Source organism: Theropithecus gelada, chromosome 1 (assembly GCF_003255815.1).
Source record: "Theropithecus gelada isolate Dixy chromosome 1, Tgel_1.0, whole genome shotgun sequence".
NCBI classification, from domain to species: Eukaryota; Metazoa; Chordata; class Mammalia; order Primates; family Cercopithecidae; genus Theropithecus; species Theropithecus gelada.
In genome coordinates this window covers 143139506-143156023 of record NC_037668.1, presented here as the reverse complement: position 1 = coordinate 143156023, position 16518 = coordinate 143139506, and the positions used below count along the sequence as shown (strand labels likewise).

Below are 16518 nucleotides of genomic sequence, written 5' to 3'. Positions count from 1 at the left end.
CAACAACTTTTTAAAAGTTAGAAGTATAAAAAATATAAACAGAAACAACAAAAAATTTAAAAGTGGGGTGGTGGAGTTAAAGTGTACAGTTTTTATTAGTTTTCTCTTAGCTATTTGTTTGCTTGCTGTTGTTTGTGATCAGAATTAAGTTGTCATCTGTTTAAAATAACAAATTATAAGATGTTATCTGCAAGTTTCATGATAACCTGAAATCCAAAAATCAAAACAGATGCACAAAAAATTAAAAGTAAGAAATTAAAACATACCACCAGACAAAATCACTTTTACTCAAAGGAAGACAGAAAGGAAGGAAGGAAGAGAAGACCACAAAATAATAAGAAAACAAATAACAAAATGGAAGTAGAAAGTCCTTATTTATCAATAATAAAATTGAATGTAAATAGACTAGACTCTCCAATAAAAAGACACAGAGTGGCTGAATAGATTTTTAAAAAAAGCAAGACCCAGCCTCATGCTGCCTACAAGAAGACATTTCACCTATAAAGACACACACAGAGGGAAAATAAAAGGATGGAAAAAGATATTCCATGCAAATGGAAACCAAAAAAGAGCAGGAGTAGCTATATTTACATCAGACAAAATAGATTTTAAGACAAAAACTATAAAAAGAGACAAAGAAAGTCATTATATAATGATATAGGGGTGAATTCAGCAAGAGGATAAAGTAACAATTATCAATATATATGCACTCAACCCTGGAGCACCCAGATATATAAAGCAAATATTATTAGAGCTAAAGAGAGAAATAAACCCTAAAGAGATAAATCCTAAATAGCTAAAGAGAGCACTAATATAATAATAGCTAGGGAAGCTGGGGACCTCAGCTTCCTACTTTTAGCACTGGAAAGATCATCCAAATGGAAAATCGTCACAGAAGCACGAGACTTAATGTGCACTATAGACCAAATGAACCTAATAGATATTTACAAAACATTTCATCCAATACCTGCAGAATATATATTTTTCTCCTCAGCACAAGGATCATTCTTAAGGACAGACCATATATTAGGCCAAAAAACAAGTCTTAAAAATTTCAAAAACATTGAAATCACATCAAATATCTTCTCTGATAACAGTGGAATAAAACTAGAAATCAATAACAAGAGGAACTCTGGAAATGATACAAACACACAGAAATTGAACAGCATGCTCCTTAATGACCAGTGGGTCAATGAAGAAATTAAGAAGAAAATTCAAAAATTTCTTTAAACAAATGAAAATGAAAACACAAAAAAACCTGTGGGATACAGCAAAGGAAATACTGAGAGAAAAGATTATAGCAATAAGCACCTACATCAAAAAAGTAGAAAATCTTCAAATAAACAACCTAATGATGTATCTGAAAGAACTAGAAAAGCAAGAATTAATCAAAGCCACAATCAGTAGAAAACAGAAAAAATAAAGATCCAAGCAGAAATAAGTGAAATTAAAACAAAGAAAAAGAGAATATAAAAGATCAACAAAACAAAAAGTTGGTTTTATGAAAAGGTAAACAAAATTGACACACCTTTAGCTGGACTAAGAAAAAAAGAGGGAATGCCAAAATAAAATCAGAGAAGAAAAGTGAGACATTACAACTGATACCACAGAAATTCAAGGGATCATTAGAGACTATGAGCAACTATATGCCAAGAAATCGGAAAACTTAGAAGAAATGGATAAATGCCTAGACACATACAACCTACCAAAATTGAACCATGGAGAAATCCAAAACCCAAATAGACCAATAACAAGAAATGAGATCAAAGATATAATAAAAAGTTTCCCATCGAAGAAAAGCGTAGGACCTGATGGCTTCACTGCTGAACTTTAAGGAACAGTTCAAGAAAAACAAACACCAATCCTGTTCAAAGTATTCCAAAAACTAGAAGAGGAAGAAATACTTCCAAACACATTCTACAAGACCAATATTACCCTGATACTAAAACAGGACAAAAACACAAACACACACACACACACACACACACACACACACACAAACTACAGGCCAGTATCTCTAATGAACATCTATGCAAAAATCCTCAACAAAGCACTACTAAACTGAATTTAACAACAAATGAAAAAATCATTTATCATAACCATGTGGGGTTTATCCCAGAGATGCAAGAATGGTTCAACATACACAAATCAATCAACATTGATATCAACAGATCATATTAATCAATCACATCAACAAAATGAAGGACAAAAACCATATGATTGTTTCTATTGATGCTGAAAAGACATCCAATAAAATTTAACCTCCCTTTATGATAAAAACCCTAAAAAACCTGGGAGTAGAAGGAAAATATTTCAACACACATAGCTGTGGACAGATCCACAGCAAGTATCATACTGAATGGGCAAAAACTAAAAGCTTTTCCTCTATGCTCTAGAACAAGACAAGGATGCTCACTTGTACCACGTGAAAGTACTGGAAGTCCTAGCTAGAGCAATCACACAACAGAAAAATATAACGAGCATCCAAATTGGAATAGAGAAAGTCGAATTATCCTTTTTTGCAAATAATTTTTATTTAGAATTACCTAAAGACAACACTAAAAAACTGTTAGAACTGATAAATTCAGTAAAGTTGCCATGAAACAAAATCAACATACAAAATTTAGTAGCATTTCTATATGCTAAGAGCAAGCAATCTGAAAAGGAAAACCCATTTTCAATAGCTGCAAATAAAATACAATACATAAGAACAAACTTAACCAAAGAAGTGAAAGCTATTTTTAAAATGATGAAAGAAATTGAAGAGGACACAAAAAATTGGAAAGATATTCCATGTTCATTTGGAAGAATCAATATTGTTAAAATGTCCATACTACCCAAAGCAATATACAGATTCAATGCAATTCTTATCAAAATACCAATGACATTCCTCACAGAAATAGAAAAAAAACCTCAAAATTTATGTAGAACAGCAAAAGACCCAGACTACTCAAAGCCATCCCGAGCCAAAAGAACAAAAGTGAAAGAATCACATTACCTGAATTCAAATTATAGTACAGAGCTATAACAACCAAAACAGCATAGTACTGGCAAAAAAAAAAAAAAAAAACACATAGACCAATGGAACAGAATAGAGAACCCAGAAATAAATCTATGCATCTACAGTGAACTCACTTTCAACAAAGTTTCCAAGTATATACATAGGAGAAAGAGTCTGTTCAATACATCATGCTGGTAAAACTGGATATCCACATGCCAAACAATCAAAGTAGACTCCTATCTCTCACTGAGACAACCAGGTGGGAAGAGCTCCCCGACAGAACCTCCCATGACCTGCAAGCCAGGAGGAAGGCTCACTGGGGGGGAGCCTCCAAAGTTCCTGCAGTTTGCAGTGGGGAGGAGCCGGCCCCACCTCTTCCTGTGTGGAACCTGAGATTCAAACTGCCAGGTAGGAAGCATACCAGCAGGGACTCTGGCTTTGCAGAGGGTCTCTGTTTTCCTTCTTTTCCCTTTTCACCCAATAAAACCTTGCCTTACGCACCCTTTAAAGTGTCTGTGAGCCTAAATTTTTGTGGCCGTGTGACAAGGGTCCCGTCTTTAGCTGAACTAAAAAAAAGTCCTGCAACATCACCATACACAAAAATCAAATCAAAATGAATTAAAGACTTAAATCTAAGACTTCAAACTATGAAACTACTAAAACACTGAGGAAACTCTCCAGAACATTGGTCTGGGCAAAGATTTCTTGAGTAGTACCTCAAAAGCACAGGCAACCAAAGTGAAAATGGACAAATGGGATCACATCAAATTAAAAAGCTTCTGCAAAGCAAAAGATACAATCAACAAGGTAAAGAGACAGCCCACAGAATGGGAGAAAATATTTGCAAACTATCTGTCTTACAAGGGATTAATAACCAGGCTATATAAGGAACTCAACTCAACAGGAAAAAAAATCTAATAATCTGATTTTAAAATGTGCAAAATTTCTAAACAGACATTTCTCAAAAGAAGATATACAAATAGCAAACAGGTATATGAAAACATACTCAATATCATTAATCATCAGAAAGAGGTGAATCAAACTTACAATGAGATATCATCTCAACCCAGTTAAAATGCCTTTTATCCAAAAGACAGGCAGTAATGAATGTTGGCGAAGATGTGGAGAAAGGGGAACCCTCATACACTGTTGGTGGGAATGTAAATTAGTACAACCACTATGGAGAAGAGTATGGAGGTTCTTCAGAAATCTAAAAATAGAACTACTATACAATCCAGCAATCTCACTGCTGGGTATATACCCAAAAGAAAGGAAATCAGTATATTGAAGATGTATCTGTACTACCATGTTTCTTGCAGCTCTATTCACAATAACGAAGATTTGGAACCAACCAAAGTGTCCATCAACAGATGAATGAGTATAGAAAATATGGTACATATATACAATAAAATATTATTCACTCATGAAAGAGAATGAAATCCTGTCATTTGCAACAACATGGATGGAACTGGAAGACATTATGTTCAGTGAAATAAGCCAAGCGCAGAAAGACAAATTTTGCATGTTCTCACTCATATGTTGAAGCTAAAAATAAAACAATTGAACTCATGAAGATAGAAGGTATAATGATGGTTACCAGAGGCTGGGAGGGTATTGGTGAACAGGGCAAAAAGTGTGGATGATAAATGAATGCAAAAATATAGTTCAATAGAATAATATCTAATATTTGATGGCACAACAGAGTGACTACAGTCAACAATAATTTATTGTATATTTTACAGTAACTAAAAGGGTGGAATTGGAATGTTCCTAACACAAATAAATAATAAGTGCCTGACGTGGTAGATAACCCAATTAAACTAATGTAATTATTACACACTGTATGCCTGTATCAAAATATCACATGTACCCCATAAACATATATGCCTACAATATAACCATAAAATTAAAAATTAACTTAATAAACAAATAAATTGTGAAATAGGATAAAGAGGATTAGATGTAGACTGAAAAATGTGGATTTACCTCCTCATTCTCTGTTTCACAGTTGAATGACTTCCTCATCTAGCCAACCTTAGTTCCCCATTTGTAAGATGAAGATAATTCCAAGAATACTGCAAACTAGGTAATATTTGCTAAAGTTGATTTAAAAATATATAAAAAGGTACTACTAACCTATGAAAACTGGAACCCCAAATTAATCAACATCTAAAAAAGTAGATACAGAGAGATATTATGGAATGTTAATAAATTTTACAAAGAAATTCATAATACTCCATCTTGCTTTTAATCTGTCTGCTTAAATCTGAGATAAGAAAGGAGAGAAGAATCAACTCAAGACTAAAGAAAACTTTTGTTTCTAACAATGTAACCAAATAAATACTATTAAAAACCTCTTCAGCTGGGCACAGTGGCTCACACCTGTAATCACAGCTACTCAGGAGGGTGAGGCAGGAGAATTGCTTGAACCCAGGAGGCAGAGGTTGCAGTGAGCCGAGATCGTACCACTGCATTTCAGCCTGGGTGACAGAGAGAGACTCCATCTCAAAAAACAATAAAAAAAATTAAGGGAAAAAAAAAAAACCTCTTGATGTAGAAATTTTTAATAATAAAGACCAAAAATATCTTTAAATATGTAGTTAAACTTGAAAGAAACTAAGAAAACACTCCAGGGGTTAGTTGGTTGGTTTAAGAAAAGGAGCTGTCCAGCGCGGTGGCTTACACCTGTAATCCCAGCACTTTGGGAGGCCAAGGCAGGTGGATCATGATGTCAGGAGTTTGAGAACAGCCTGGCCAACATGGTGAAACCCCATCTCTACTAAAGATACAAAAAACTACCTGGGCGTGGTGGCACGTGCCTGTAATACCAGCTACTCAGGAGGCTGAGACAGGAGAATTGCTTGAACCTAGGAGGTGGAGGTTGCAGTGAGCCAAGATTGCACCATTGCACTCCAGCCTGGGCGACAGGATGAGACTCCATCTCAAAAAACAAAACAAAACAAAACAAAAAAATGAAAAGGAGCTAGAAAGCAGAATGGTAATCTAATGTTGAAGCTATGGTTGCCTAAGAAACAGCTACAGTTTCAGAATCAAATCAGCTTGGATACTGAGAATCTCCCAACGTCAGGATGTTACCTTAGACTATCTGTGGGTGATGACTTAGGACATAGACACTTTTCGCCAATAAAACCAATACCCTATAAGAGCTACATCTCATTGACAGGGGAAACAGAAAAATTCCTTCACCAACAACAATCAGAGAACTCCTGAGTCTCACTCTAAGATCCAGGTGGGAAAAAAATAGAGACTTTTTCCTAAGAATTCACAACCACAGTCTAACCTCCCATGGATCTGAGTGTCATATTTATGTTACTTATGTGATCCAGGAACCCCAAAGAAAAATTTTAATTAAAGTAATTCAAAGTAGGTGCTGTCTTTGGGTACTTAGAAAAAGTAAATATAAATGCTCTAGGATGTACCCTTCATATAAAGCATTACAAATGATATACACTTCATAGAGACACTGCAAAGACCTGACAGAGACACACCAAAATGAATGCATAACCTAAAACTGAAAAACTCTTATGTAAACATGATATTGTAAATGAGAAGTAGCAGAATTAGATCTTCAAGGACTTTGGGCCTTTGAAATTATCAAATATACAAAATAGTCAAGATGGAGACCACAGTGAGATAAGTGACACATTCTCAGGTAAAAAAAAAGAAGAGAGATGTCAAAAAGCTCAGCAATCAAGGTAAATAATATTTTAATTAAATATTTTTAAATCAAAATTGATGCAAAAAATGCATGATAAACAAAATATCAAAAATTTAAATGAAGACAGAGTTTTATAATTTCATGTCAAACCATATTGTAGCCTGGGCCAAAAGAAAAAATGTGTGTGCCTATGTACATGAATTTTTTTTTCAAGAATATTAAAGTGGTTGAAAAGTATTAGAATGAGTCTGTGTCCTTTGTAGGGACATGGATGCAGCTGGAAACCATCATTCTCAGCAAACTATCGCAAGAACAGAAAACCAAACTCCGCATGTTCTCACTCATAGGTGGGAACTGAACAATGAGATCACTTGGACTCGGGAAGGGGAACATCACACACCGGGGCCTATCATGGGGAGGGGGGAGGGGGGAGGGATTGTATTGGGAGTTATACCTGATGTAAATGACGAGTTGATGGGTGCTGATGAGTTGATGGGTGCAGCACACCAACATGGCACAAGTATACATATGTAACAAACCTGCACGTTATGCACATGTACCCTAGAACTTAAAGTATAATTTAAAAAAAAGTATTAGAAAGTAGATATATTCAAACTCACAACATTGTTTTAAGTTCAAAATTTTTATTTATGCCAAAAAATAATTTATTGTAATTTTACTTTCTTGACTTCAATGGAAAAAAAAGGATCAAGATTTTTATTAAAATTATTAATCATTAAAAAATACAAAAGCATTATTATATAGGCACAAAAATGAGAGAAAAGAACAATATAATAAATAGGCAAATCTGCAAAATAATTAAAAATTTTAGAAATTTACTGGGGTCCGTGCCGGGGGTGGTGGAGAATGAACAGACACAAAAGACAAAGACAAACAGAGAACATGGCGGCCGCACTCAGAGCCTCCGCCTCACTTTATTTATACTCCATAAACCCCACGTCAGCAGAAAGAACACAATGCAAAACAAACTTTCTTTACCCAGATGTAACCTTCTACTCAGTTCCTTGTCTCTATGCTCTTCCTTATCTGCCCGCCTTCTTGGCGCCTACGGGAGTTCATTAAAAGTTCAATTGGAGATACTGTCCTTGAGCCCTATCTATTCTCAGCATACTGTTTTCAAAGGCCCCTGCAGAAATTAAAAATATAATTATTCAAATTAAAAACAGCAGTGGACTTAACAGCAGGTTAGACATAGCTAAAAAGAGAAACAGCAAACTAGAAGATAAATGTAAAGAAATTATCCAGCATGTAGGACAGAAAGATGGAGAAAAATAAAACATAAAAGCAGGGTTAAGAAGCAAAGAGGTTAGAATTTAAAAGTCTAACATCTATCAAATAGAATTCCAGAAAGCACACGCACACACACGGAAGAGTTAATGGCTAAGAAAATTTAGAACTGATGAAAGACAATAATCCTCAGATTCACAAATCAGTGAATCCCAAGTAGGATAATTTTCTTTAAATTTGCACCTAGAAACATTATAGTTAAACTGAGAACATTAGGGTAGAGAAAGGAGAGACAGATTTTAAAAGCTGTCAAGAAAAAAATTTTTTTGAAAAAGTATTATTGCCTGGCGTATACTAGATACTGGGATTCCAGTGATGAACAGAAAAAATATCTCTGCTGTGTAAACCTTATCATCTTGATAACACTGAACAGTAGTAGGTTTAGTTTCAAATCTTATGCACGCAATCAAGAGAAGAGAAACCTAACAGCAGTTTATAAAATATCAAACTCTGAAGGTTTGCTGCAAGCTCAAAATGAACCAACTCTTTGACTTTACTCTTAAAATAGCTTATTTACTCTTTGGATATATTAATGGAAGCTCAGTGTCCTGATTATGAAAGGCAATAATCATGTACTACTCTGCACAATTCAGTGAATATCTGGGATATTATTTAAATACTGTACCCCATTCTGGGTAATAAACACTGGAAAGCTAAATGACAAATGAGTTTAGAAGAGAGTTGCCAGGATAACGAGAGTCCCAAGCAACATATTACATGAGAAATTATTGAGAGAAATAAAAACACTAATGTATATACTATTCTTCCAGCAATTACATATTCTATGTGCATATGTACTAGGTGCTGTTTTAGGTAGGTGCTTGAGGTATATCAGTAAAACAAACAAAAATCTAGCCTTCAGTGAACTAATTGTCAAAAGGGGGAGACCAATAATTAATAGAATAAACAATGTGTTAGAAAATCATAATGTCTAAAAGAATAATCAAGTAGGAAAAAGAGGAATAGAAGTGCTAGGAAAGGGCAACAGATGGAAATCCTGAATAGCATGGTGAAGGTAGGCCTCAGTGAGGAGGTGGCATTGGCACAAAGGCTTAAAGAAGATGAAGGATGAGCCATGAGGTTCTCTGGAGGAAGACAGTTCCAGGCAGAGGGAATAACTAGTACAAAGGCCCTAAGTTGGGAGCAGATCTGGCATATTTGAGGAACAGCAAAGAGATAAGTGAGAAGGGAATAGAATAAACAAAGGGGAAGTAGGATTAAGTCAAAGAGGTATCAGGAAGGGATAGGAGTTAACCCGTATAGGGCCATGTAGTCCATTAACTCTGAGAGAAATGGGGAGCCATCGCAGAGTTTTGAGCAAAGGAGAGACATCATCTGATTTATTAATACATTTTGAAGGATCATTTTGACTGCCAATTGAGAAAGGACTTTAGAAGGGCTAGGGTAGAAGTGCAGAGACCAGTTAGGAGGCTCTTGCAGTAATCCAAGCAAGAGGTGATAGTGGCTTGGACCACGATACGGCAGCAGTGGAGGAGATGAAAAATAATCAAATTCTGGAAATATTTTGTGGGTGGAGTGCCTTAGCCAGCTTGGGTTGCCATAACAAAATATCACAGACTTGGTGGCTTAAACAAAAAAAAAAAATCTGTTCTTACAGCTCTGGAGGCTAGAAGTTTGAGGTCAGATTCTGGTGAGGACTTACTTTCTGGCTTGCAGACAGCTCTCTTCATATGGCAGAGAAAGAGTGAAATTAGCTCTCTGGTGTCTCTTCTAATAAAAGCACTAATGCCATAATGAGGGCCCTACCCTCATAACTTCATATAAACATAATTACCTACCCAAAGGTCTTATCTCCAAATACCATCACTTGGGGGTTAGGGCTTCAACATATATAAATTTGGGGCAACGGGGACACAGTTCAGTCCACAGCATAGGGATAGCAGGATTTCCTGACAGAATGGCAGTATTGGAGGATCCAGCTACAACAGCACAGAGAAGAGGTAACCAGTGAGGTCAGAAATCACAGAAGTCAGGTGAAGAAATGTATCAAAGAGGAAATGATCAATGGTGTCAAATGTTGCCTGGTCAAGTAATATGAAGACTGAGAATTGACTATCAGAATTAGCAACATGGAGTGAAGGGATATTGGCACAAGCCTAATTGGGGTGGCTTTAAGAAAACATGAGAAGAGGAATTGGAGAAGGCAAACTTAGACTCTCCCAATTTGAATTTGAATTCTTTAAAGAAATCTGTTGCAGAGAGGAACAAAAATGAGGGATATAGTTGGTGGGAGAAGTGGGAACAAGAGGAGGTTTTTTTCTAAATAGAAGAAATGACAGCATGTTTATGTCTAGCAGGGGAGAACAAGTTGCTGATGTTGAAGAGGAAGAGGAGAATTGCTGAAGCAACACCGTTGGGTAGTGAGGGGGATAGGATTTATGAACTTCAGATAGGACCACCCAAAGCAACCAGGTGTGTGGGAAGACAGAGACATGGGAGCAGATGCTGGAAGGCGGGTAGAATGTGGAGGTGAAATAGTCTACCAACATTCTCTTCTAACTGCTTCGATTTATTAGCAAAGCAGGAATCAAGGTCAGCAGGTAAGAGTAAGGATGGGGGAGAAGTTGTAAGAGGTTTGAAATGGTGGAATGGTCATCTAGGAAAGTGTGACAGTAAATGGACCAGGGAAATATACTGTGATAATGACCCTGGGCAACATTAAGTTCTCATTTGAAGTCCATCATCATGAATATAAAGCCAAATCAGACATCAAGAATGTAATTTTCTTCAGCCCCAGTCAATTGTACAGGCATAGGCACAGAGTAGATGGAGAGAGATTTAACCAGGGTTGTGCTTTTACTAAAACCATAAAGAGGCAGAAGGCAAGGGAACAGCAGGTACCTATAAAGGAGTGATTATAAGGAATGATGACAGAATTTAACTGGGTAAGGAGTGGACAGAGGATATCAAAAGAATGAAGAGCAATGAAAAGGAAGTAGGATTAATTTGTTCGATGTCCTCATGGGATTGAAGAATTGCTGGAGGTCAGGGATCTAAGAGAGAAAAGGTGAAAAGATAAGATGGAGTTAATAAAAAATGAGATATGTAAAACTGAGATTGTAGAGCATAGCAAACAGGTGTTTAAGGAAAGGTACCTTAAAGTATTTGAAGAACTGAGCTGTAGTACAGAAATAGACCTTTTTTTGTATTATTCTAGGACCACGGTTTGGAAATTACAGAGAAAAAAAATGTCAGGACTGGAGGAGTATCCTGTAAAAGGTCAGATGGAACAAGATGCCTACTAAAGTGGTGAGATCTCTAGAATTGTTCAAGAAGAGGCTAGGTAACCACTCAGTCTTTTATAAGAGACATAAGAGAGACAGTTTCTGCAATAAATAGATCATATTAGAAAACCATGCAGGATTTTCTTCCTGAAGTTTCTTCCTTTTTCCTAAAAATATTTTGCCTTATTGTAAGGGAAGTATACGATAGTGTGGCCATATGTGCTAGTGGGGACTGCCCTCCCTATTCCAGTTACCCTCTATTGTTGTGGTGACAGAGCCCCAGATGTTCTGCAAACGTCCACATACGCAGCAATTTTTACAAGTGACCTTTTCCCAGGAGCTTCATCAAACAATAGAGGATAAAGATCAAGTATCAAACCCAAAGGCATTAGACTGATCTCCAGTGCTTTTTTGCTCTGAGTTCGCCCTACAATGCTCTCCTTTTGTTTCCACACACCATTTTCTTTACGTTATTTGGCCTCCTCCACCACCTGGAAAGCCTGCTCGCTTCTTCTGCCCCCCATCTTCAAGTCAACTCAAAACCAACTGTGCATGAGACCACCCCAGACTGCCCCCACCCCTGTTCCAGTCTAGAGTTGCAGCTTTTCTCCTCCAAGCTATTATTATGACATGTTTCACCCTCCATTGCAGAAGAAGTATTTTTCCCCAGGTTCTCACATTTCTAAGGGACTTCCACTCAAGAGCCGTTTCCTCATGTGAAGAATTACTAGAATAAATAATTCTAAATGCTATCTCTAATGGTTCATCTCCAAGGGAAAAAGAATTACAATCCTACTGATTGAAGGCTGACATTCAATAGTTATTGTCTTACTAGGGAGAATGTTAACTGTGCCTCAAAAGGAGGAACCAGACCAACTGTTGTTGAGTTGTTATTGTTGTTTTTCATTTTCTTTGGTCACTGACAGTTTCTCCTCGTGTCCTCATACAGTATGCACACATGGAAATAGTCCACTCTTCTCTGAAGTCCTTGTCCATTTGGCTTCTTGGTAAGTGCATTTAGAATAACCTAGATGAGTACAGTCATATTGGGGTAGAAGTAATGAGTCCCCACCACGACCTCAGATCTAATTCATATTTTGCAATACAACTTACCAGAAGCAATACTTGTTGGGGTTACAGGCTGCTGACTCAGAGTAATAAATCAGCTCTTTTCCCATTTAATGTTGGTTTAATGATTTCTCTAATCCCTATAATTCTAGTATAGGCAAGGTGAACGGCAATTCAATTATCTCCTCACATTTAGCATTTGTTCTATGTACTGATCTCTTTCAATGCACAGATGCTTTTCTTCCAAACAAGATTTTACAATTTTTGAAGGTACAAATATCTTACACCTCTTTATCATACCTCTAGCAGCCACCACAATGTCATCTGGGTAACTGATATTCTGTAGTTAACAATATTATCCACAAGTAGTAATAATACCATGAATCACTAGCCTTGCGCTTGTGCCACCTGCACCCCAAACCACGCCTTACTACCAAATGAGAGCATCTCATTAATTGAGTAAAAAATTAGACTTGAGAAGACATTTGCATTCCCGATGTGTTTCATTTGTTCTTCCCATTGGCACCAGCAAAGAAATTTCTCATCCCCTGTCTGTGGGTCTCAACACTTCAGAAACAATATAGATCTTATCTCTGGTCCATTTAGTTGAACATGAAAAGCAAGGTCATTATAGTCACTTGGTTCCTGTGCTTTTAGAACCACCATGTCAACTCGGAGAGAATATTTAGCTCTTCTGTCACCTACTGCTTAGAAGCAAAACAAATGAAATTAACAGGTCTTTAATTTTCTCATTAAGGCAGGCATATGGGCTGGAGCTTGTGACAGTACTGCAATGAGTATGAGAAAAATACATATTTGTGGTTCTTTCAAATAAGACTTAAGAAAGCAAGAATGCTGCAAATGCTATTCTTTCCATCTCATTACATATAAAACTATTTCCATTGAGAAAAGAAAGGAAAACAGTACATCTTTGTCATATTTTACTCGACTTCTTTTGCTTTGTGATAATCCCATCTTTGTTCTCAACCACTATCATCACACAGAGGAAGGGTATTTACATGGAAGCAAAAACCAGGATACTTTGAATTATGAAATAAATGGACTGAGGTCAAATCTGTTGTCCCAGCCTTCCCAATGGCCTCTTCACTCAGTTTCAGTTGTGGTGGTTCCTACCAGAGAAACCCAGACGTCTAAAAAACATTGACAGCTCCCACGTAAATGTGAACAACCCCAGAGACTAAAACGTAAAGCAGCCGATAAAATGCTCTTTTCCTTAATGGAGAGTACACCCTAGCAGTATTGAACAATGTTATTTACAAGAAATTTACCGAATATCAGTGCTCTGAGTTGTTTTTTCCCCTTAATGTAGTATTTAGGAAGCCTAATAAAATGGAACTAGGCTCTTCCTTTGTATATTCTTAGATTCATTAAGAGTCACCAAAGCCATTAAACCACTCTGCTTAAATTGTCACTCACTAGAACAGACAGAGGTGCAAAAAGCCAACACAATTAAATGTGTGAATCCTTTTCCCAGTGGTCCTGGATTTCCCTGGGCATGATCTCTGAGGCTTGTACCCCAAAACCACACTGATGACTATCATTCATTTGCAATTATTGAACATTCACTTTGTGCCAGGTTCTATAATAGAGTTTGAAGACTTGGAATGGATGTCTTGAGCCTCACTGATGATACGATCTAATGGGAAAGACAGAAGTAAGCATAAAATAAACGCTATGATCAGTATAAAGAGAGATAGGAAAGAGTGGATAAACAGTTTGATGATACATAGCTAAGAAAGCTTTGAGAAAAGTTCTGACAAAAATCCAACGTTCACAAAACTCCTAGCGGTCTCGAGAATATCTTAAAAATCTAATAACGAGATTATTCATCTCCCTTTTGTTTCCTTCCCGGGGAAAATAAAAGCAAGAAAATAAAGTGATTTTCCAAGGAACACAAAGGAATGCCAGTCAGCATGCCTGACCCATAACATCACATAGCCCTTCAGAAACTTAAAGTTCCAACTGCCCTGCCCCTACTCTCTGACCACCGAGGCCAGTTTCATCTTTCCAGAATGTATTTTTTTATGTCATTAACTCAGATAAAATTCAACCCTTCTGATTTCACCAAGGCACATAGATCTTTAACCCCTTCCCAGAATCCAGTGTACTGGGGTTCAAACTCACTGTACTCAAAATCTATATTTTGAACATATATCATATGCAGCCTAATAAAAATATAAATATATATCAAGCATTGCTAGGCACTTACATCACAGCCTCCTATTTAGTCCTTACATCCACTTACCCGGCAGGTCCACTATTATCTCAATTTTACTTATGAGGAAATCGAAACTTGTAGAGCGTTCTGGTTATCTGTTGTTTCATCACAAACCACCCCTACCCAAAACATAATGGCTTAAAACAACAACTTATTTCTCATGATTATGTGAGTTGACTGGGGCTCAGCTGGGCAGTTCCTGCTCGAGGTCTCTCACACAGTTGCAGCCAGATGTCAGCTGGGGCTACCATTCATCTGATGGCTGAACTGGGCCAGACATCCAAGATGGCTTCTTCACTCCCATGTCCAGGGGTCCAGGGTACCTCCACATGGCCTCTACCTCTGGCAGAAGACTTGGACTTCTTCCATGGTAACTCAGGGCCACAAAAGACCAAGAAAGAAGCTGTTAATCCTCTTCAAAGCTAGATGAAGAACTGGCTTAGCATCACTTAAAATGTACTCTTTTGGTCAAAATAGTCTCAGTCCAGCCCAGATTCAAGAGGAGGGGAAGTAGTTCCCAACCTTTGATAGAAGAATGTAAAACGATTATGTGACTATCTTTAATCTACTGCAGGGAAGACTGGCAACTTACCCAAGGTCACATAACAAATAAGTGCCTGAGCTGGGACTCAATCCACTTCAGTCTGACTCCAAACCCCATTAACTAACCTCTCTATTCTCTTCCCAGTGAAGGCACTTCCATTAGGCTGCCAGTGTGGGAACAAAATTAAGTCTACTCAAGACTTCTCTCTGCAAAAGTGTGTGCATAACTGAGGACAGGCTCCCTTAGGACCTCAGCCCTTCACTGAATCCCACTGCAGCTGTTGGTCCCTGTCTGTGGGTTCAAGAACCTAAGGCCCCATGCCCTGGGACTCAGAGTTCTTCTGATCCTGACACACAGTTCTGGCCTTATAAAATATATCCACAAGTAATCCGGATGTCTTGTCTGAACTCTTAATTATGCCAGGATTAAGACAGGCAGAAACTCAAAGGGTAAGTACAGCATTTTATTATAATGCCAGGTTACAAGTCAGGCCAAGCACAGAAATCACCAGAAGGCCTTACCTGAACAACATTGAACATAGAAGCGTGCATAGTTGGGATCTGGGGTCCCTCATAGGGCTCTCCAAAGAACACTCTATTACGCAGAGACTGGTAAGTAGTGATGATCAAACTGGCAGTAGTCATAAAGAATTGGTTAGTAGAGAATTGGGGAAATGAAGGGTGAGGTTGCAGGTGTAAGGTTTTTGTATCGGTTTGAACCCCGAGAGCACGCCAACAGACAACATGAAGTGGTGTGGAGCAACACGCTGTTTTAACGAGCGCCTGTGTGCAGGCAGGCTGAGGCCTAAAATAGCGTCAGCCCCAGGTAAGGACGAGACAAAGGTTTTATAGTCTCCTGTAAACAGCAAGTGTCCTACTCTGATGTAACTGCTATGTTATACCCGGATGGCCTCTTTCTCCATCTTCAGGGGTACATGTCTTCTGGCCAGGGTAGCTATCTTCTGACTGGCTTTCTTCCTGCTTCTGCTATTTTACTGGTGCATGCTGCTGACATAAGTAGCCTTGCACCTTGGGACTGGGCCTGAGAAGGGAGGAGTTATTCATCTCCTTAAGCTTTCAGGCCCCGGGGAGAATCTAACAGCAGGGAAACAGAGCCAAGAGAGATTACCTCTGAAAGAAAGGGTGGGCCGGGCGCGGTGGCTCAAGCCTGTAATCCCAGCACTTTGGGAGGCCGAGGCGGGCGGATCACAAGGTCAGGAGATCGAGACCATCCTGGCTAACACGGTGAAACCCCGTCTCTACTAAAAACACACAAAAAAGGAGCCGGGCGAGGTGGCGGGCGCCTGTAGTCCCAGCTACTCGGGAGGCTGAGGCAGGAGAATGGTGTAAACCCAGGAGGCGGAGCTTGCAGTGAGCTGAGATCGCGCCACTGCACTCCAGCCTGGGCGACAGAGCGAGACTCCGTCTCAAAAAA

The 16518-nt window shown here is 38.1% G+C and overlaps 1 pseudogene; it reads right to left on the bottom strand.

Annotated features, from left to right (window-relative positions):
* LOC112630285 overlaps positions 1 to 16518 on the bottom strand; it is a 134001-nt pseudogene that overhangs the window by 90214 nt on the left and 27269 nt on the right.